General features: G+C 37.6%; 1 long non-coding RNA gene across 8 annotated transcripts in view; it reads left to right on the top strand.

Annotated features, from left to right (window-relative positions):
- The window catches only part of LOC103348742 (uncharacterized), a 119,318-nt gene that overhangs the window by 56,142 nt on the left and 40,656 nt on the right, over positions 1-22,520 (top strand). For 4 of the 8 annotated variants that reach the window (XR_007920424.3, XR_016231624.1, XR_011387607.2 and 1 more), the window contains one exon: positions 16,895-21,109. The exons of the other annotated variants lie outside the window; for them this stretch is intronic. This is a non-coding gene — a long non-coding RNA (uncharacterized LOC103348742). Of the gene's footprint in view, positions 1-16,894; positions 21,110-22,520 lie in introns of those variants that run through there. 8 annotated transcript variants of the gene reach the window in all.

The following is a 22,520-nucleotide window of genomic DNA, read 5'->3' as shown; positions in this document are numbered from 1 at the left end:
TTTGAGAGGCAAAGGAGGAGGCAGCAAGTTAGGCCAGGATGTAGAGAGCTTTTCTCTATGGCAATAGTCCTTGGACTTAAGTGTCCCCAGCTGGCAGCCTTGATAACACACTTTTTTCCAAGCCCCACCTCCAGAGTGTTTGACTCAACAGATCTGAAGTGCTGTATGAGAAATTGCCTTTCTAACAATTTCCTGAGCAATACATTTACTGCTGGACTCCAGGCCACACTTTCAGAATCAGGGCTCTCAGTTTTTTATAGCTGGAAAAAGGTTATGAAAAGGCAATTATTTGGGGCAGCAGAGTGTTTACTAGGTTTAGGGGCCAAAGCATGGTTTTCTCTGAGCTTTCCTGTGCAGAGAGGTAGCAATAAAAGGAAGGGTAAGTGGGAAAAAGTTGATTTCCAGAATAGCATAAGCAATTAAAGAGGAAAAAAAGGAAGAAGTTTCCCATTAGGGAGTGTGGGGTTGGTACACAGAGATCAAGCACAGAGGAGCAAGTCTGTGTGCCATAACATAACAGCATTGCCACTGATAGAAGGATAGAGATAAGCAAGCCACCAGCCTAAGCTGGTGGCCTTGATGAAATTCACTTGACCAGAAGTGACCAAGTTGAGTCAAGGTACCTTCTGTGACAGACAATTCGGGACCATATAAATACAGCTGGGGTCAGATAAGCAGTAGATCAAACCTAATACAGGAAGACAAATCCAGAGTGGTCAAATCAAGGCAAAGGGAATTGCAAAGGGATCCGCAGGTGGCCCAAACCAAGAGATTAGCAGGAGTTAGAGAATCACAGCATGGGGCAAGTGAACTATAGTATGGGCTCAGTAATAGGGCTTAGAAATCCTACAAGAGAGAATAAAGTATGTTCTATTAGAAATTTGAGCAACAGTTCCAGGAACCAGAAAGAAAACAATTTGTCTACTGGATCTCAGGAATTTTAACCACCTTCTAAAGTAACATCAACTAATTAAGCTTGGCTGACCCAGATTCATTAGGTGTGTGGCCTCCGTTTGGTATTTCAACTCATTTGATAGTGGAGTTCTAATGGCCAAGGCCTTCTTTACATTCATGTAGCAGTTTCATGAAGGAAGTTAGAAAATTAAAATCTTCTTATACCAATTATTTTAATCTAGAGTCAATTATTTAAGCCAATATTAAAAGACCATAAATGTTATTATGAGGATGCTTCAAAAAGTTTGTGGAAAGATGGAATGAAGGTAAATTTATTTTGGTGAAAAAGTTTGAAGTCCATATATACATTTTTCATAATAAAGATTTTCTTAAGACAAAAACAGAGAAAAAAGATTTTCTATACAAATTTTAAAGACCTCTCCTATTTTCTTAATTGGAGTTGATACAACAGGATTTACAGAGCCAAAGCACATCAATTTTTAAAACGTTGAGGCCACAGGCAAAATTGAAAATCTTTCTAGGTGTATACATATGTATGTAAAAGTGCATTTATATGCAAACATTTACATCCACACAGAAAAACGTATACATATATTTATACACATGTACATGTATAAATCCCAAAATATACATATCTATCTATCTATGTATGGGAACCCTTCCCACACATAGAGTCCTGTTGATCCTATGGAGAACAGAAAAATAAGAGCTATATAAGTGACATAGAAAATAAATAGGAAACTGACAACTGATTACTCATTATGCCAGCTAGTATCCTAGACTTAGGCTTTAATCATTTTTCAATGTATCGCATGTGCCCATTCTACTTGTGATCATTAATGAAGACAACAAAGATTTAGCAATGTCCATTACGTTATGATTATTTTTGCTAAATATTATACATGTAATTTTGAACCAAACAGAGTGCTTGCATCTGAAGAATTTAGAGTGTACTAGAGGAAACAGTCAAGGACATAGAAAATTAAAATACAGAGTTCAAAACTGCGATGGAGTAAGTGGAAAGTGCTTTGGGAACAACGAAATGAGTCTAGCCTTTGCAGCATTAAAAGGACTGTCAAGGGCAGAAATATGAGTATTCCTTTACCATTGCACTATGTTCCCACCTGGCCCTCCTATGCTCAAGATAAATGTCAAGAGGACCATTTTGAAGTATTAGAGGTCACATACATTGGCTAGGTGGATTAGGGAGACAGCAGTGTCAAAGGAAAATATAGGGCTGCTGAGTCACACTGATTGGGTTCAAATCCTCTCATGTTCTCAGTGTTACACTCAGCAGTCATTTAAAATACTTCCCTCCTCTGTAATATATTGCCAGACATATCATATAGCAATGTGAGGAACAAGTGAGAAAACAGATTCTGTAGCATCAGCTAGGGAGATATTAGATTTTCAATAGTTGTCAATTTTCATTGTGGTCAATGCTGCTACTATTACTCCTATACCCATATCCAGGACACACTAGATCCATGGTCATTGGAAAACATTTTTATTGATCCAGGACTTTCCTTCTCTAGGGCCTCCCATCTTGATTGATTAAGGTTGACTCCAATGCCAGTGTTATGAACTACCCTAGTTCTGGGTTCTGAAATGCCTGGTGACCCAAATTAAAAAGAACATAATAACTAGAAAAAACAGCACAAACTATACCCAATTATATAAAAATGGATTATTATTACTTCAAGGAGAAAAATACAAAATAATACAGTAGAGACAACTTTGAAAAAAATATTTTGAACAAAATGTGTATCATTTTTATATTAATAACAGACTGTCATACTTTTGATCAGCATATACGTTTGAAAGCTTTTTATTTTCTTCAAAGAGCAGCATGAGCAGAGCGGGGAAACTGAGGAGGAAGCAGCTCCACCCACCTGATAGAAATGGGACATAAGAGGAGTTGCGTGGGGAGATTTGCTTCATGACCCACAGAAGAGCAAAGAGCAAGAACACCTGATGTTCTGGAGGCCAGACTTTTAGCAAATCAACTTCTAACAACATTTTGGATAATAGCTTTACTGAGAATCACAGGTAAAGGAGCTTAGGACGTTAAAAATAACATCAGGACTCTCAGAGTGCAAGGTTTGATCATTAACGAATCCAGTGTTCCTGCTATCCAAGTGATCAAGGTGGGTGTCCTTTGAGCTCTCTGTTTTCAAGAACAGACAGCCGTGGAATGAACCAGCCATGATCAGTGGGGAACATCCTTGAAATGCATTCATTCTGTGGGAGAAAGGGCCAGGGCGATGCTACTAATGCACAGCCCTTTTCCTGCGGCTTTCATAGGGCAGGTACCAGGTAATTCTCCAAGAATATGGCATAGCCTCGTTCTGGTACCAACTGTTTCAATTTTGTGAAGGACAAAATGTTTTAAAACTGTAACTCTGTCTATTGTGTTTGGTGTGAAACAGGGACATAGAAGTTTTAATACAAGGCATCCCTAATCTTTGCTCTCCTTTTGGTCAGGAAGCAAATATCCCTGCAAAATGGTCACTATGGCAGGTCATTTGTTTGTTCTCTGATGGGGTTACAGCCTAAAACATTTGCTTTCCCTCTGCAAGCTGCCTTCAGAATCTATTTACAACATTCACAAATAAAATAAATTATGTCTTTGTTAAAAACATTCTTCATTTATTGTCCTAATCTCTTAAAATGGTCATCTACTGACCCCAGTTCCAAATAATCTTGAATTTGCTCCTGTAGTCAAATACTCCTCCAAAACTATGATCCAGAGACATTGAAACCACCCAAAAGAAAGTTAAAAAATGTCTAGTGCAAGTCTAACATCACTGGAATATAATATACAAAGCACCTCAGAAAGTCTATGGAATATAGAACTCAAAAGTAAGTTTATTTTGGTGCAAATATTTGAATTACATTTAGTAATTTTTTTTAACAATGCACATTCCTATAAGTGTTTGTCTTTTTTTGTTTTTTTTTCTTTAACTTTTATTTAATAAATATAAATCTCCAAAGTAAAATTTTTGAAGTATAGTGGCTTTTCCCCCCATAACCTCCCTCCCACCCACAACCATCCCACCTCCCACTCCCTCTCCCATCCCATTTACATCAAGATTCATTTTCTTATTTATGACGTCAGTAATCACCCGATGCTCTTGTCATGAGCTGCCCAAGCTATGGAAGCCTCTTGAGTTCACCAACTCCAATCTTGTTTAGATAAGGCCATATTCAAAGTGGAAGTTCTCTCCTCCCTTCAGAGAAAGGCACTGCCTTCTTTGATGGCCTGTTCTTTCTGTTGGAATCTCACTCACAGTGATCTTTCATTTAGTTTTTTTTTTTTTTTTTTTTGCCACAGTGTCTTGGCTTTCCATGCCTGCGAAACTCTCATGGGCTCTTCAGGCAGATCTGAATGCCTTAAGGGCTGATTCTGAGGTCAGAGTGCTGTTTAGAGCATTTGCCATTATATGAGTCTGCTTTGTATCCTGCTTCCCATGTAGGATCATTCTCTCCTTTTTAATTCTATCACTTATTATTTGCAGACACTGGTCTTATTTATGTAATCCTTTTGACACTTAATCCTATCTTTTTGATCAATTATGAACTTAAACTGATCACTTTAACAAGTAAGATGGCATTGGTACATGTCACCTTGATGGGATTTAATTGGAATCCCCTGGCAAGTTTCTAGCTCTACCATTTGGGATAAGTCTGAGTGAGCATGTGCCAAACTGTACATCTCCTCCCTCTCTTATTCCTACTTTTCAGTTAAATTTAAATGCCTAAGAATAATTGTGTGTTAATTGAGGAATTCAACCAATGGTATTAAGTAGAACAAAAACATACTAAAAGGAATAAGATAGTAGGTTGTTCCTTGACTGTTAGGATAAGGGCTGATCAAGTTGCTGTTTCTCAGAGTGTCCATTTCACTTCAACAAGTTTCCTTTTAGGTGCTCAGTTAGTTGTCACCAATCAGGGAGAACATATGATATTTGTCCCTTTGGAACTGGCTTATTTATCTCAGCCTATGAGCTTTTTTAATACCACTTGTATAACCTGCTGATGTAGCCTATTTTGAATGGCAAATTCATTTTTGATGTATAAGGTTTGGCATATTTAGCTAAAAACATTAAATTATACTTCCATATAGTGATATATTCTATGCTAATTTGTCTTTGTTCACAACACAAGGCTATGTATTTTCTTTTATATTCCATCTTCCATATGTATTTCTTAAATTTCTACAACTTATGGACCTACAGGCTGACATCTCATAGGCATTAGATGTGTTGTAATGTATTGCATGGCTACATTACATCTTTTGGTATGAAGAAATTGATGCCAGTCAGCAGTGATTCAATTTGATTCATAGTGGATTTCAAGTAAATTTGAGTGCAAAAGGATAAATTAAGGTCTATTCCAAAGATATTTTATTTATTCATTTACCTCCAGATGTTCTCATTTGTACTTATCTAAAATTTTCTATTCATTTGGAAGCATAGCAGGAGAGAAGACAAGGAAAAGAGGAGAAAATAAGGACAAAAAGGTGGAGGAGAAAGATTAATTTAAGACTTGCAAAGAACACTTCATCTTAAATATGGAATTTTGAGCTCTGAGAAATACTCCCACTCTTGAAGACTGAAGTCTCCAGAAAACTCAAACCAGTTTGTTATTTTTTAGCTTTATGAAAAAAATTGCCCCATTTCTCAAATTTCATTAGAGAAAATACCCTAGATACCTCAGTTTTGACACATAGTTAGTAAAAGAATCAAACACGCAAATAAAAATACTCTACAAACATTTCCATCTCAATGTTCATATAGCATCTTCTATTAGAATTAGTCATCAGCCAAAAATAATTGTTGGGTTCCCTCTCTTTTTATGCTATGAAGTCTACATAACCATTCATTTCCAGAGCTGTTCAAAAAGCTGGGTTAATGGTCAATAATGGCACAACTAATATCAAGGATTTCATCTCTGAATACATTCTGTCCATCTGAAATACTCCCTGATATCTGTCCCCATCAATAGTCCTTACATCTATTGACCCAACAGCCTTCTGAGTGTCCTCCATTGCTCTGATGCCTGTTTCTTCAATTTGTATCTTGTGGCTCTTCAACTTCCATTCTTCTGCAATATGGCTCCTGAGAAAACCCAATGTGATTAAATCCAACTCTCTAAATATTTCACACCTGCACATGGCTGTGAGGAATACATGACCATGGTAACTGGACTAATGTTAAATAACTGCCACTAATTTTAAATTGGCAATTATTATGCTTATTAGTCTCACTACATTTCCCTAGTCAATTTACTTTCCTGCTTTCTAATATAACTATCTCATACCTCTCCACACTTTAATGATCAGAGTAGGCTCTCTAGCTTCTCATCTCAGCTAATTTCTATGCCTATATAGTCATTTATTTATTTATTTTTAAAGATTCACTTATTTATTTGAAAGGCAGAGTTACAAACAGAGAGGGAGAGACAGAGAAGTCTTCCATCTGCTGGTTCACTTCCTAAATGGCCACAACAACCAGCGCTGGGCCAGGCTGAAGCCAGGAGCCAGGAGCTTCTTCTGGGTCTCCCACATTGGTACAGGGCCTCAAGGTCTTGAGCCAACTTCCCTTGATTTCCCAGGTGCATTAACAGGGAGCTGGATTGGAAGTAGAGCAACTGGGACATGCATAAACTGGTGCCCATTATGGGATGCTGGTTTCACAGGCAGCAGCTTAACCTGATATGCCACAATGCTTGCCCTGTTTTTTTTTTTCTTTTCACACACCAAGGAAATACACACACACACACACACACACACGTTTCTATATACATAATATAGATTCTGTTGAATTAGAGCTTAGTGGTTTTCACTCTGTTTTATTAAAATATAGCGAACACATCATGAAAAGGTTAGACAAGATCAAGATTACTAGTGAGAACATACAAAGGCTCATTACCTCCCTAGTTCCTTCTGGAAGTATCTTAAATTTAGTTCAAAGTTTTAGTTTGAGGCATCTACCAGAGAAGAGGAGTCCAATAATATAAAGGCCCACATCCCTTCATATGTTTAGCTGAGATAACAGGTACACCAAGAGGTCTTTTCACTAACATTTGAGGAATTTCTTCACAACTCCTAAATGTTTACCTTGAGTTATATTCCAAATTTAATCAGTCAAGGTGTCAGGATGAATAGTTATAGAAAACTTGGCGTATTATTCAGCATAATATTCAGTGGAATATTATTCAGCAACAAGGAAGAATGAAGTCTTGTTGTTTGTGATGAAATGAATAGAACTGGAGGATATTCTGTTAAGTGAAATAAACAGCCACAGAAAGACATGTGAATACCACATGTTCCCACTTACATGTTGAAGCTGATAAAGTTGATCTCAAACAAGTGGAGCAGAGACTAAAGATTACTAGAGGCTGGGAAAGTTGAAGGGGATAAGGGAATAGGAAATCTTTGATAAACAGGTACAGCCAGAGGGGAGGATTGCATTCTAGTCTTCCATAGCACAGCGGGGTGACAACAGTTAATATAATATATTTCATATTTCACAACAGCTAGAAAGGAAATTTAAGTATTTGAAATGATGGATATATTTATTCTAACTTGATCACTAAAAATTATAACTATTGGAGTCTGTGCCCAGCAGGTTGAAGAGCCACCTGCAATGCTGGTATCCCATCTGAACACTGGTTCAGGTACTGGCTGCTTCACTTCCAATCCAGCTCCTTGCTAATGCACATGAGAAGGCAGCAGAAGATGACTTGAGTACCCTGCCACCCATGTGAGAGACCCAAATGGAGCTACAGGTTCCAGGTTTCAGCCTATCTCAGCTCCAGCCATTGTAAATATGAGGAGTGAACCAGTGGATCAAGATTTCTATCTCTCTCTGTCTCTGTCTCTCTTTGTAACTCTGTCTTTCACATAATAAATAATTGAATCTTTGAAAAATTAGAAATATGTATCAAAACCCACACTGTACCCCAGAAATATATATATTTATGCTAATTAAAACTTTTAAAAATACTTAAAACATTAAAAGCAGAAACCAAATAGATCTCAAATCAGGGGGCTGGTGCAGTGTGCAATGGGTTAATCCTCTGCCTGAGGTGCTGGCATCTCATATGGGTGCCTGTTTTAGTTCTGGCTGCTCCTCTTCCAATCCAGCTCTCTGCTATGACCTAGGAAAGCAGAGAGAGACCTGGAAGTCCTTGGGCCCCTGCACCTGCATCAGAGGCCTGGAAGAAGATCCTGGCTCCTGGTTTCAGATAGGTGCAGTTTCAGCCATTGTGGCCATTTGGGGAGTGAACCAATGGAAGAAAGACCTCTTTCTCTGTCTCTTCCTCTTACTGTCTGTAACTCTACCTCTCAAATAAATAAATAAAATCTTTAAAAAAATAGATCCCAAATCAGTCACCTCTACTGCACCTACTTTGGTCATTATGTGTGAATTTGGCTGTTGCTGAAGTCTCCATTCCCCCTTTTGCCAGCCATGGCATAGCAGACTAAATAATCCTCATAGAGCAAAAAGAAGTAAATAAGGGCCTCTGCTGTTCACAATTTTGCAGCAATGGCATCCCACACATGATCCACCCTGACCACCTTTCCAATGTGATTTTTTTTAAACTTTTATTTGATGAATATAAATTTCCAAAGTACAGCTTATGGATTACAATGGCTTCCCCCCCATAAGGTCCCTCCCACCCACAACCCTCCCCTTTCCCACTCCCTCTCCCCTTCCATTCACATCAAGATTCATTTTCAATTCTCTTTATGTACAGAAGATCAGTTTAGCATACATTAAGTAAAGATTTCAACAGTTTGCTGCCACACAGAAACATAAAGTGAAAAATACTGTTTGAGTACTAGTTATAGCATTAAATCTCAATGTACAGCACACTAAGGACAGAGATCCTACATGAGGAATAAGTGCACAGTGACTCCTGTTGTTGACTTAACAAATTGACACTCTTGTTTATGGCATCAGTAATCACCCTATGCTCCAGTCATGAGCTGCCGAGGCTATGGAAGCCCCCTGAGATCACTGACTCTGATCATTTTTAGACAAGGCCATGGTCAAAGTGGAAGTTCTCCTCCCTTCAGAGAAAGGTACCTCCTTCTTTGATGACCCATTCTTTCCACTGGGATCTCACTCACGGAGATCTTTCATTTAGGTTTTTTTTTTTTTTTTTTTTCCCCCAGAGTGTCTTGGCTTTCCATGCCTGAAATACTCTCATGGGCGTTTCAGCCAGATCCACATGCCTTAAGGGCTGATTCTGAGGCCAGAGTGCTGTTTAGGACATCTGCCATTCTATGGGTCTGCTGTGTATCTCACTTCCCATGTTGGATCATTCTCTCCCTTTTTTATTCTATCAGCTAGTATTTGCAGACACTATTTTTGTTTATGTGATCCCTTTGGTTCTTAGTCCTATCATTATGATCAATTGTGAACAGAAATTGATCACTGGGACAAGTGAGATGGGATTGGTACATGCCACCTTGATGGGATTGAATTGGAATCCCCTGGTATGTTTCTAACTCTACCGTTTGAGGTAAGTCAGCTTGAGCATGTCCCGAATTGCACATTTCTTCCCTCTCTTATTCCCACTCTTAACATTTAACAGCGATCATTTTTCAGATAAGTTTCAGCACTTAAGAAGAATTGTGTATTGATTACAGTACTCAACCAAAAGTATTAAGTAGAACAAACAAAAAAAATACTAAGAGGGATAACATATCAAGTTGCTCATCAACAGTCAGGGTGAGGGCTGATCAAGTCACCTTTCTCATAGTGTTCATTTCACTTTAACAGGTTTCCTTTTTGGTGCTCAGTTAGTTGTCACCTATCAAGGAGAACAAGTGGTATTTGTCCTTTTGGGATTGGCTTGTTACACTCAGCATAATGTTTTCCAAATTCCTAACAGGGATCACTTTTCAGTTAAAATTTAAACACCTAAGAATAATTGTGTGTTAATTACAGAGTTCAACCAATGGTACTAGAACAAAAAAAATTACTAAAATGGATAAAGTATTACATTGTACATCAACCGTCAGGACAAGAGCTGATCAAGTCACTGTTTCTCATAGTGTCCATTTCATTTCAACAAATTTCCCCCTTGGTCCAATGTGATTTTTAATTCTTCTCTCTTCTGCTCTTCCCCCTTGACTCCAGCTCTGCTGTTTCAAATACATCAAGAGTGCTGGTTGTGCTTGCTGCTCCTTTAGCCGGTTATTCTCATAATCTAAATATTTACATGACTCATCTCATCTGTCAAGATCTCTACTCAAATAACCCCAGACCAGAATAGTCTTCATGACATCATATCCAGAAGTTTTTGTAAACAAACATGACCCTTGTGTTTCCTTCCTCATCTTCATATTTTTCATGTCATGAATCACCACCTGGTATTATATCATATATTTTTAAATTTACTTATGTTTTTCTTCTCCATAAAGATGTAGGATCATAAGGACAAGACATTTTATTAACTGCTAAACTCCTTGTACATAAGTGCATCACACCTTGGGTTCTTAGTAAAATATTTGTTTAAATAAGTGAATGATCAGCATTCTACTTATTCTGGAATATTTCCATCAAACAGTTTGATAGTAATTACCTCCCATTATTCCACCCGCGCCCCCCGCACAGTTTTGTATAAGATAAGGTAAGTGTTGCCAAGGAATTTGTGTCTATTATTTTTTTTTTAAAGATTTATTTATTTATTTGAAAGGCAGAATTACAGAGAGGCAAGGCAGAGACAGAGAGAGAGGTCTTCCATTTGATGTTCATTTCCCAAATGGCTGCAGCAATGGCCAGAGATGGGCTGATCTGAAGCCAGGAGCCAGGAACTTCTTCCAGGTCTTTCACATTGGTTCAGGGGCCCAAGGTATTGGACCATCTTCTACTGCTTTCCCAGGCCATAGCAGAGAACTATATTGGAAGTGGAGAAGCTGGGAATCTAATAAGCACCCATATGGGATACTGGCACTGCAGGCAGTGGCTTTACCCACTATGCCACAGCACTGGCCCTTGTGTCCATTCTTTAGGTATTAAGAATTATGTCTCAAGATGTAATAAAGTGCCCAGGATCACACAATTCACAGTGACAATCTGAATATCTCTCTTCACATTCCTAAGTCAGGGACTGCATTTGCCACTGTAAGCCAGACAAAATGACAGGCTGCATTTTAGTGAGGTACTCCAGGTCACCTCTTTGGTGAAATGTTCTAGAATGCTGCTTTGCACTAAAAACAATTATTTCTGATGTGAGCATTTGTTATTGTGGTTATTCTACAGCTTGGGATGCCCACATGCCATATGAGTGTCTGGGTTTGAATCCCTGCTCCACTTTCCATTTCAGCTTCCTGCTAATGTACACCTTTGGTGGCCACAGGTGATGGCTCAAGTAGGTGGGTCTGAACACCCACATTGCAGACTTGGATGTAGTTCTGCACTCTTGGCTTCATCCTGGATGTTAGGAGCATTTAGGACATGAATCATCAGATGGAAGATCTCTCTCTCTCTCTTTCTCTCCCCCCTTCCCTGTCTACCTTTTCAAATAGACAAATAAATAAATAAAATAATAAACTTGAAAATCCACTGTTTCTATCCACTTCTTTTGTGGCTTTTAAGGTTTTATAAATAAAATATATGATGACAATCCCCATTAGAACAAATAAAAGTGAAAGTAGTCTTACTATTTTTAAGAAATCATATGAATGAAATGGCATCAGAGAATTTTGAGCATGACCCAGAAGCTCTTCTTCATTTTTGTTTTTTTGACAGGCAGAGTGGACAGTGAGAGAGAGAGAGGAAGGTCTTCCTTTACCATTGGTTCACCCTCCCATGCCCACTGCGGCCAGCACACCGTGCTGATCCAAAGCCAGGAGCCAGGTGCTTCTCCTGGTCTCCCATGTGGGTGCAGGGCCCAAGCACTTGGGCCATCCTCCATTGCACTCCTGGGCCACAGCAGAGAGCTGGCCTGGAAGAGGGGCAACCAGGACAGAATCCGGCGCCCCGACCGGGACTAGAACCCGGTGTGCCGGTGCTGCAAGGCTGAGGATTAGCCTAGTGAGCCATGGAGCCAGCCCAGAAGCTCTTCTAAAATACGGTATCTGCCTTATCCCTGGTTTCTACTAACATCACTAACATGGAGATTTCATTTGACAATATTTCTTTTTCTGTTTTTTTTTTTTTTTTTTTTTTTTGACAGGCAGAATGGACAGTGAGAGAGATAGAGAGAAAGGTCTTCCTTTTCCATTGGTTCACCCTCCAATGGCCGCCACGGCTGGCGCTCTGCGTCCGGTGCACCGCGCTGATCCGATGGCAGGAGCCAGGTACTTCTCCTGGTCTCCCATGGGGTGCAGGGCCCAAGTACTTGGGCCATCCTCCACTGTACTCCCTGGCCACAGCAGAGAGCTGGCCTGGAAGAGGGACAACCGGGACAGAATCCGGCGCCCCGACCGGGACTAGAACCCGGTGTGCCGGCGCTGCAAGGTGGAGGATTAGCCTAGTGAGCCACGGTGCCAGCCATTTGACAGTAATTCTTATTCCTTGCTTTATTTTGTACGTGGCTCTAACCATGTTGCTAATTCACAAATACTTCTAATTACTAGAAGCATTTTCTGCAATTTGATACCTCTTTGCCACATTTTACTGGCAGTTTCCATAGTACATTTTCTATCAGCATGTTTTCATAACTGTAGGATATGTGAACAATGAGCCTTGATGAATGAAGAAATGTGAATGCGATGTGAAACAACAATGTTATCCCAACAGTTGGCAATGATTCTGAGACCACCAGCAGTGTTCGCCTGCCTGACATGGTGTCTTAGAGATTTCCACAGCAATGAACCATTCACAATTCTCATAACTCACAGTCAAGTCACAGACAGTAGCACTTGAAGGCTGGAATAAGCAAGAATTATCAGGTTCTGAAAGCTCTGCCTTCTCATACAACTTGTGACAATGCTTCATATTTCTGCACCGCTCTTCCATTCTGCAAAGCCTCACTTGCTGCTCTCAGTGGGGAGGAACAGAAACCCCATTTCACATATACAGTGCCTGCAGCATCATGAATACTGACATATTTTTCTGTCTGTACTATCAACATGTACTGCCTAACTGGTTAATAACAGTCAAAACCACAGAACAAAAGCTCAGTACTTCCACAATTAAGCCAATTAATACATGAAAATATGCTCACTTGCATGGGAGTGGACTTTTGTAGTTAATCTCTTCTGTCTTCAGAATAAATCTATAATTACTGTTGGATTTTAAATTGTGTAACTAAGGGGACATTTAATATTTACAAATGGATGCTATCAAAGTAAAAGTATTCTTCCCTGGCATACCCACTTATACTTTGAAATTTTGATAGAGTAAAGAGAAACTTCCACATTTGTGCTGTATGTATGGATTCTAGTGCTGGTACGTATGGAATTTAGTCTCATTCACTTTCCTCGAATAGAAGGGCTAAATACAATGGGAAGATAGTACTTTATAAATCAGGAAATAATCCTATTGAACTCTGGTGAATATTTGGATCTATGCTCAAAACAACAAATATCCTTGTTTCATTATTCAGTGCTGGATGCCTCTAGATCCAATGAGGTGATGTGACCTTTGGGAGATGATGAGGTCATTGTGGGGAAACCCTCATGCATTGGATGAGTGACTTCCAAGACAAGCCTGAGAGAGGCCCTTTGCCCCTTCCACCATGTGGGAGTCATCAAGAAGGTGTGGTTCTTAACTCATAAAGTAGGTCCTTACCAGATGCTGAATCTGCCTTGATCTTACACTTAGCCTCCAGAACTGTGAGAAATACATTCCTGGTATTTATACTATACCCAGTTTATGATATTTTGTTGTAGTAGTCCATGCAGACTAAGACAATAGTTAACAAACATTTCCTTTAATAAGATAAGGTCCATGTTCACTTATGATGAGTCCTATCTTAACTCTAGTTTTTCAGTGTAGTGACTGATGATGATAGATATGTTGAAGATTAATTTGAAAAAGTCATTTGGGTTACTAACATTTTTTCATTTGAAGAATCAGTACTGTTTAAAAACCTATATATACATTTAAAATATACATTATAGAACTCAAAATTAGAGTGAAAATAGTTCTACTATTCTTAGGCAAGGTCTGCAGTTCAGGCTCAAACTTATATTAGCTTTGAAAACTTGAGCCAATTACCTACCTTTTAACATTTCTTCCCCTGTATAACAATAACATTTTAATGAAAATTTTGCATGTGCATTCTAACTTTAAGATTTCATGAAAATAGTGAATTGAAATTGAAAAAGAGGCTTAGTTAAGTGATGTGTTAGAAACATATAACACATTTGTACACAAAATTACTTTCTCTGTCTTCTGATTCTCTCCATTATTGATGTCTAGCAACTAGAGAAGATAAACACAAAGGAATTTGTAGAGAATTGATGATTGACTTTAACCCTTCTATAAATAATCCATACAAATATGTTCATATTTTATTTTATTTCTATTTTCAGTGATATATTTTGTTAAGTATAATTTTATTAAAGTGAAATATTTAATAGGAAATACAATATAATAAATATCTTAGAAGAAACCAAAAATTTTGCCATACAGCTCCTACTTCTTTCCCACAAATACAGAGCCAAACAATTTCAGAGGAATATTATGCTCAAATGTAAGGAATAAATTATTTAAATGTTGCTCGAATTATTCTAGAGACTCCAGAACACCAATTGAGATGTAAGCTTTTGAATTTTCTTCCTCTGGTGTCAGTATTGCCATCGTAATAATTGTATTGCACCATAAAACTTCAAGCTAATTTCACTTATGAATATTTATATAAAATTTGAAATAAAATATTATAATAGCAGATGATATTCAATATCACATGAAAGAAGACTACATCACAATTAAATATAATTGTATAAGGAATGCAAGGATGGTTCAATTTTAGCCATTTAGATTTTAGTAAACTTATTAATAAAATTATTTCTTAATAGATATCAAAGGAGAAATGCCACATAATCTTTTTACTCTCCATGGAAAGTATTATAAAATGGTTTTTGATAAAATTTAACAAGAATATTGTATAAGTCTTAACCACATTTCATGGAAATAAATGCCTGCTTTTTCTTGCTCTTTCTATGTGTATGTATAAAATCAGCATTTTGCTTATCAATAGAATATGAGTTTTGTGAATACTGAAATAACTGAAATAATTAGACATGAAAAACAAATAGAGGAATAAAAATATACTGTTTATATGCAGGTACTATGATTACATATTTGAAAATGCAATTAAATTAAAAATTTTTTGAGAAATAACAATTTAATTATGTATTATAAAATTTTATTCAACATTAGTATTTTTCTAAAGACCCAAAATTTTTAAAAAAGAAGAAAATATTTTTGCCAATGCTAGCATTTACAAAGTAAAATTAACAAATGTGCAAAAATAAGAATAAAATTAGCAAAATACAAAAAAATCTATGTAAAAAAAACCAGGTATATACTAAGAGATATCAATGATTTGTATTTTTATAAAATTAGATTTTTTTGTATGATAGGGGTATAGAGAAATTCAATAATGTAAAGATACTGACCATCTCTAAATTAAACTATAATTATAATTTGATATAATTTTAGTATCATATGTTAACTTAGAGAAGTAAGACATAGGAACAGTCACAACATTAATTAAAAAATGAGTAAGAAGATACCTTGTCATGCATTTTAAGCTATATTTTAAAATTTTTGATATAAGTATATATCTTCTATCTATCTATGTCTATCTACTTATTTATCATCTAGCTAGTCTATTTGAAATTGCTGATTTTCAACCCTTCCTGACACATGAAAATATTAATTTCACATGTACCAACATTATATGTTGGTGGCATTTCAAGTCAATGGAAAAATATGTCAATTTACAACAAAGACATTTGCATGCATGGAAACCAATCAGTCTCATTTATAATTAAAATATGCATAAAGATAATCTTTTCAGATGTTTCAAGTGGACAAAAATGTACTTGTTTTGATAATTGTATGAGGAGAGAAATAATGTCATATATTATTGGTTATTGTTTAGATTGGTTTACATCAGTTATAGTTGTAAAAACTTGTATAGATTTCCCTCTCTAACATTTCAATTTGTGAAATTTATTTTATAGATACACTTGAACATGTGTGTGCAAACTATTTATGAATAGTAATTGTTGCATTTTTAAAATACAAAAAAATGTACACCATGGACATGCCAACCTATAGGAGATAGATGTAAATGTTTGAGTGTACAAGTTAAAGCATATGAAGTAGTCATTAAAAAAAAGAAATATATATATGCCCCCAGGTAAATATCTCTTAGAAACAAATAAGTGGAAAAAAGCAAAAAAATGAAATAGAAGTATGGATGGTATATGGATTATTTGCTGAAAAATGAAACAAAAAGGATGACTATATATATATATATATACACACTTTTTTTTTTAAATGTGCAGACAACCTCTGGAAGGTACTGTGAAAGCAGAAGTAAGGTTGTTCCAAGACAGAGAATGAGGAAACTGGGGATTTACATGTGAAATAGAGACTTTTCACTTGATGTCCTTTACACTCTTTGAATTTTTATGATATTAGTTAAAAATAGTAATACTAAAGTAAAAGCAAAGAACACACTTTCCATATAAAATTTTAGATAAAATTTTGGTTTTTGTCTAGTGTAAAAGTAATATATATATATATATATCTATCTGTACATATATATATGTGTGTGTGTGTGTAGAGTACTGTTTGTATTTTCATTACAGAATAAAATGAGTTGACAATCTCAGAATAGAAGTTATTGCTTCTCTGGGGGCACAGGAATAGAATGATGGGAACCACTTTCCTGATGAGCAATGGAGAAATCATCTGATTTTTTTTCTAGGTGAAAACTTAGAACGTGGAATGCCTATTTTCTCGTGTCCAGTAAACATTTCTGTACTCTGTTCCAGCCTCATCTTACAACCCATACATGAAATTTGTAATTCTCTTTGGAAAAAGCATATGGGAAGAAGTCTGAATGATGAGAAAGGCTTTTTCATATTTCCTTCTCACTCTGCAATAGTAGCACCAGCAGGGACTGGAAAATAATGTTCGAGTCTGAAGGCACATGCGGCAACTACAGAGACTTCCTTTGATACTTCTGAAGTCATTTTAAATGGGGCCATCCATTTTGTCTGAGTTGTACAACTCATCCAGGACCTGGTACAGTCATCTATTGTCGCCCGCTGATCACCTGTTCCTCCCGTGATCTTTATGTTTGATCTTGGAGACATTAAGCAGCATGGAGAGCAAAAGCATCCTTGGGTACCCTGCCACCTGCCCTCGTCAATTGACTTGATGGAGAGAACCTTTTTATTTGCCATTTACCCACTGCCAGGGAGGGTATGCTGGGGTGACTGGTGAACGTCTGAAGAATTCAGCAGGGGGTTCAGCCTGCAAAAAGATAACCGAGTTAAAACACAGAAAACCGTGGTGCTTTTAAGGAAGGAAGTGATGTCAACCACCAGGTGATCCCCTTAAAGAATGGAGTTCCACTAAACAGTTTCAACAATCGCTTCATGGGATATCTTCGCTCTTTCCTTGAAGGGTCAACTTGGTCTGGAAGTTCCTGTCAATGGACACAGCAGGTAGTACCAACAACTCCATGGCTAATAAAGAGCTTTTTCTGTTTCCTTTTTTTTTTTTTTTTTGACTGCAACACTGAAGTTAAGTGACTTATGAAAGGCAGTCTATGCCTGAACACTATTATCTGCCTATGCCGCTGAGTTCATTCAACTGGAGTAGTGGATGACTAGGGTTGGGCATACTGCCCCACAGTGGAAAGCTAGACAATGCTCAGGAAAAATGGGGGAGTGACATAAGTAGCAACTGGCGACAACTGGAAAATCCAAGTATCTTTAACTGTCTCTCAACAGAGCATAGTGCTCTCCCCTTGGGGGTACTGGAACAGTGAGTTGCAAAATATTTTAGGGTCATGATATGGAAGAACCCTAAGGGAAAAGGTTAAAGAGCAGGGGTTCCCTTTTCTCTTGCTTCAAATGCATGATTAAGTCTGGTAATGTAGGCATATTTTGCCTTCTCCCCTATCATCCTGGTTGATATCTTATCAGTGTTTCATTAGGAAGCATCTTATCTTAGTACCTCAGTTTGGGAGAAAGCACAAAATTTCTTGCACTTTAAATCTGAATTTGCTGCTTACAAATTTCTCTATGAAATTCAGCAATGATTTTTCAAATGACACAGCTTATGCATTAGCGCATCTTGTATGAAGAAATGGCTGGTTTGCTTTATGCATAGATAAAAATATAAATCATATTATACATATATGAAATAGAGAAGGATGCCATACATCTATGCATGTATTTTAGAAGTGATCTCTGACAAGAGAAACATCTGGCTCAAAACACTGACAAAATTATTTTTTTTAAAGATTTATTTTTTTATTTGAAAGAGTTATACAGAGAGAGGAGAGGCAGAGAGAGAGAGGTCTTCCATCCAATTGTTCACTTCCCAGTTGGCCACAATGGCCAGAGGCAAGGAGCCAGGAGCTTCTTCCGGGTCTGCCACTTGGGTGCAGGGGCCATCTTCTACTGCTTTCCCAGGCCATAGCAGAGGGCTGGATCAAAAGTGGGGCAGCTGGGTTTCAAACCGGTGCTCATATGGGATGCTGGCGTTTCAGGCCAGGGCGCTAACCCACTGTGCCACAGTGCCAGCCTCATCACTGACAAAATTCTTATCCCCAGATCTACTTCCATAGATGGATAATAATAATCTTGTTTCGTCTGCCATTACTCCAACCTCTGCCCCCCGCCCCCCATTCTATCTGGGCTTGGGAATAAACAGGTAATTCCTTTGCTTGATTCTGACAACGATAGCTGTGCTATCATGGAATTTCTGAGAAGTTTATCAAGAAAGGAAACAAAATAAGCAGTGATGAGTCAAAAATTTTTTTTCTTTCCAGTGACATTCTTCTGCTCTTTATTGCAACAATCTATTGGTTGTGCCTAAGAAGTTTCCTTCATGGATATTGCTTCTCTTGGTTGTTTATAAAAATAAGTAGATGCCTTTTAATTCCTACCAGAATGGAGCAGTATTTAAATACCATGGTTCTGCTTCCAGTCACCTAATATTCATCTCCAGCCCAGACCTTGCTCTGAGTTTAGTATACTTGATGCTTTGGAGGTCCATCCACCTTAAGAACTCATTCCTTTCTCCCACACTCTGCATTCTTCCTGTTAACTAATGAGATCAATACTTTCTCAGCCAGAAACCAATAATTTGACTTCTCATTCTGTTACTTCTCACCTTCTACCTCTCATCTCCTACAACAAATACGTCTATGCACACATAAACCTCACTCACCATCAATAGCTCAAGGTTCTCCTTCAGAAAAGCTTATTTTGAATTTAACTCTCAGCAGATTCTCTGCTCTACATGGTCTCATGCGGATTGCTGAATTAGTTTCCTAGCTGATATTCACACTCTCACTCCCATGCCCCTGCAATAGCAAATGGATTATGGCATTCTTCTTCTTTCTAACTTCTTATTGTGAAGCCACTCAAGGCCTACAAAAGAGTGCAAAGATGGAACAAAGAGTTCCTATAGACACTTCACTCATCTTCCTCTAAGTTAACATTTTACGAAACATGGCACAGTTGTTGGTATTAAGAAATTAATCCTGGTACAGTACTAGTAACCAAACTAAGACATTTTTTGGATTTCTCTGGCTTTTCTGGGGGTGAGTCATTTTTCAGTTTCAGAATTCCATTCTCATAGCACTTTTCTGCTTAAAAGCTTGCAAAGGTTTCCTACTGTTCTTAGAATAAAACCCAACTTTCTAATCATGTTCTACAAAGCACTGCATGCCTTCTGCTCAGCTCATCTTTACAACCTTGTTCTAAATTCTGCCTTTTTCTATACTCGACACCACTGGTCATCTTTCAGTTTCCTGAATGCCCTGAGCTCTTTTGCACCTTCAGGCCTTTGCATGTCTGTTTCCTCTGCATGAAATGTTGTTATTCTCAGCCTTTGAATGGCCAGCTCCTTTTCTTCCTTTTGGTCAGCTTAAACATCACTGTGAACAGGAGCTCTTAGTACACATGTTCTCTATGCGATTCTCCGTTTCATCTATTTGCTTGTTTCTCACAGAAAAGTTATTTTCCACTTTGCAATTCTTTTGCTCACTTGTCACTTTCCTTTATTTTTATTTTCTCCATTAGAATATAAGCTCCAGGAAGGAAGAGATAACATCTGTATTAGTTTTCTATTGTTGCTATAAAAACTTTCCATGAATGTTACAGTGAGCAACAATATAAATTCAGCTCACAGTTCTGTATATCAAAAATCTGGTGGGTTCGGCTCATTCTTTCACTCTGTCTTAAATGCTGACAACAAGGTATTGGCAGGGTTTTGTTTCTGCAGGCTCTGGGTAAGAATAGAAGTCCTTTTTGTGATGCAAATAAAATTCAGTTACACACATTTGATCCACACCGCTTACATGTATTGAAGTATCATGGTGTATCTAACAAAAAGGCATAATTAAAAATTTAGAAATAAATAAATTCTGCTCTATGTGGCTGTAGGATTGAGTTCCCATTTACTTGTTAGCTATGGGCCAGAATTTTAATTGACCTTGAAGCATCAATTTTGTTCTCAGACTTGTGGCTGTCTCCTTCTCCAAAGCCAGCAATAGTAGGTTGAGTTTCTCTCTTGCTTAACATATCTCTGCTGCTTCTTCCATTGCATTTCTCTGCTTCAGTCAGGGAAAACTCGGGGCTTTTAAGGGCTCAAGTTCTTAAATTGGGCCCAACCTGAATAATTTGGGATGCTGCTTTTCATGAACTGAATTGTACCCTCCCCCTCCAATTTGTTATGTGGAAGCCATAATCCCAATATGACTCTATTCAAAGATAGGGCTTTTAAGGGAATAATTAAGATTAAAAAAGGTCATAATGATGGGATCTTAATCTGATAAAGTGGCATTCTTATCAGAAGAAGAAAAGATATCTCTTGTGTACCCAAGAGATATATCACAAGTGCCCAAAAGAAAGGTCATGTGGGTACACAGCAAGAAGGCAGCTATCTGTCTACAAGCATGGCACCACGTTGCACTTTTAGTCTCTGTAATGTAATAGTGAGAAAATAAATTTCTGTCTTTTAAGCTATCCAGTCTCTGGTTTCTTATTATGACAGCCTGGGATGACTAATACACTATTCCCATTCCAAGGCCCTTTAGCTTTATCACTCTTGCAAAGTTTCATTTGTCATGGAATGTAACATATTTGGGATTAAGGCACAGGCATCTTTGGGAGAGGGGGCATTAGTTATTCTATCACAGTATCTGTGTGTTTGACTGTTGTATCACCAGGTCTTGCCCAAGTTAGCATTACATAATTGAGTAATAAATGATTGAATATAATTTACATGGAAATTATTCCCAGCAAGGGAACTAGTTGAATTCAAAACATCACAAAGCAATTCCCAATTTCCTTCCTGTACTGATGTTTGCTGTTGCCTCACTCTGGTTTGCTCCTGAGCCCTGACTGGAGGACTCTTCAATTCTGTTTGTCAGAAAAATTAGACCTATTAAAAATGTTCTGTCTCTTGAATTTGGAGTTATCAGAGCAAGGGTTTCATCACATATGTATCTCTAGCTTTACCTATTTATTTGGAGTGGCTTCTAGAGATAATATGTGCACTGCTGAAAATCTGGAAGACAGCTTTTCTCTAACATAAACTCTCTGCTACCTACTGTCTCACTTGGTGTTACTGGATGTGCAGACTTAACTTTCTGAGCGTTAGGTAAAAAAAAACAATTTCTGGTTAACTTTTGGTTGATAAAATCTTTGTAGGCATTCTTCATTCCTAGATGACTCCCTTTGTTCTGGTTTTAACATTTATTCCCTGCTTCCTGTCTTCATTGCATCAGTCATCTGGAGATGTCAAACATGGGGATAAAACATGTGAGACGTAAGGATTGTTGCCTGCCCTACTCCTTTAGAGTGCAGGTGTGCACAAGGGGCCTTGCACTAGTCGTTCTTGGGCTGTGATTTCCGACTCACCCTGTTATTTAACTTTCATACATGTTATGTGTTATTTAACACATGTTTTTAGGCAATATGGTGAATTGGAGGGAGAAAAGGTTTTGTAGTCAGCAAGTTTAAATTCGAATTATGTCTAAAATGAATGCTTCTATGTCCCTTAATATGCTTAAGGCTCAGTTTTCTGATAATCATGATACTTCTCTCACAAAGATTAGTTCATGTAGTTGCTGCCCAGTAAACTCTGAAAGAACGCTGAGATGAGGGACTTCTTACACATTGTAATTCCACAGAACCTATGATCACACAGACACTCGCAGCTTTACATAAAGTTGTGGCCAGTAGAAGTTATTGTTTGATTCGGTTATAAGGGAAGAAATTTGGACAACTTGAAGAATAAGAATGAATAGGTGAGCAGAAATGAATAAAAAAGTAGGAGGAAATTGAACAAATTGCTGGACCCAGAGATCCAGAATGGACAGACAGTTCCATGCAATGATTTTTAAAAAATATTTATTGCATTAATTTGAAAAGC

This window comes from Oryctolagus cuniculus, chromosome 3, assembly GCF_051225735.1.
Source record: "Oryctolagus cuniculus isolate XC-2025 breed Fujian yellow rabbit chromosome 3, ASM5122573v1, whole genome shotgun sequence".
In the NCBI taxonomy this organism is placed as follows: domain Eukaryota; kingdom Metazoa; phylum Chordata; class Mammalia; order Lagomorpha; family Leporidae; genus Oryctolagus; species Oryctolagus cuniculus.
The sequence above is the reverse complement of the archived record's forward strand: the minus strand, read 5'-3'. Positions and strand labels throughout refer to the sequence as shown.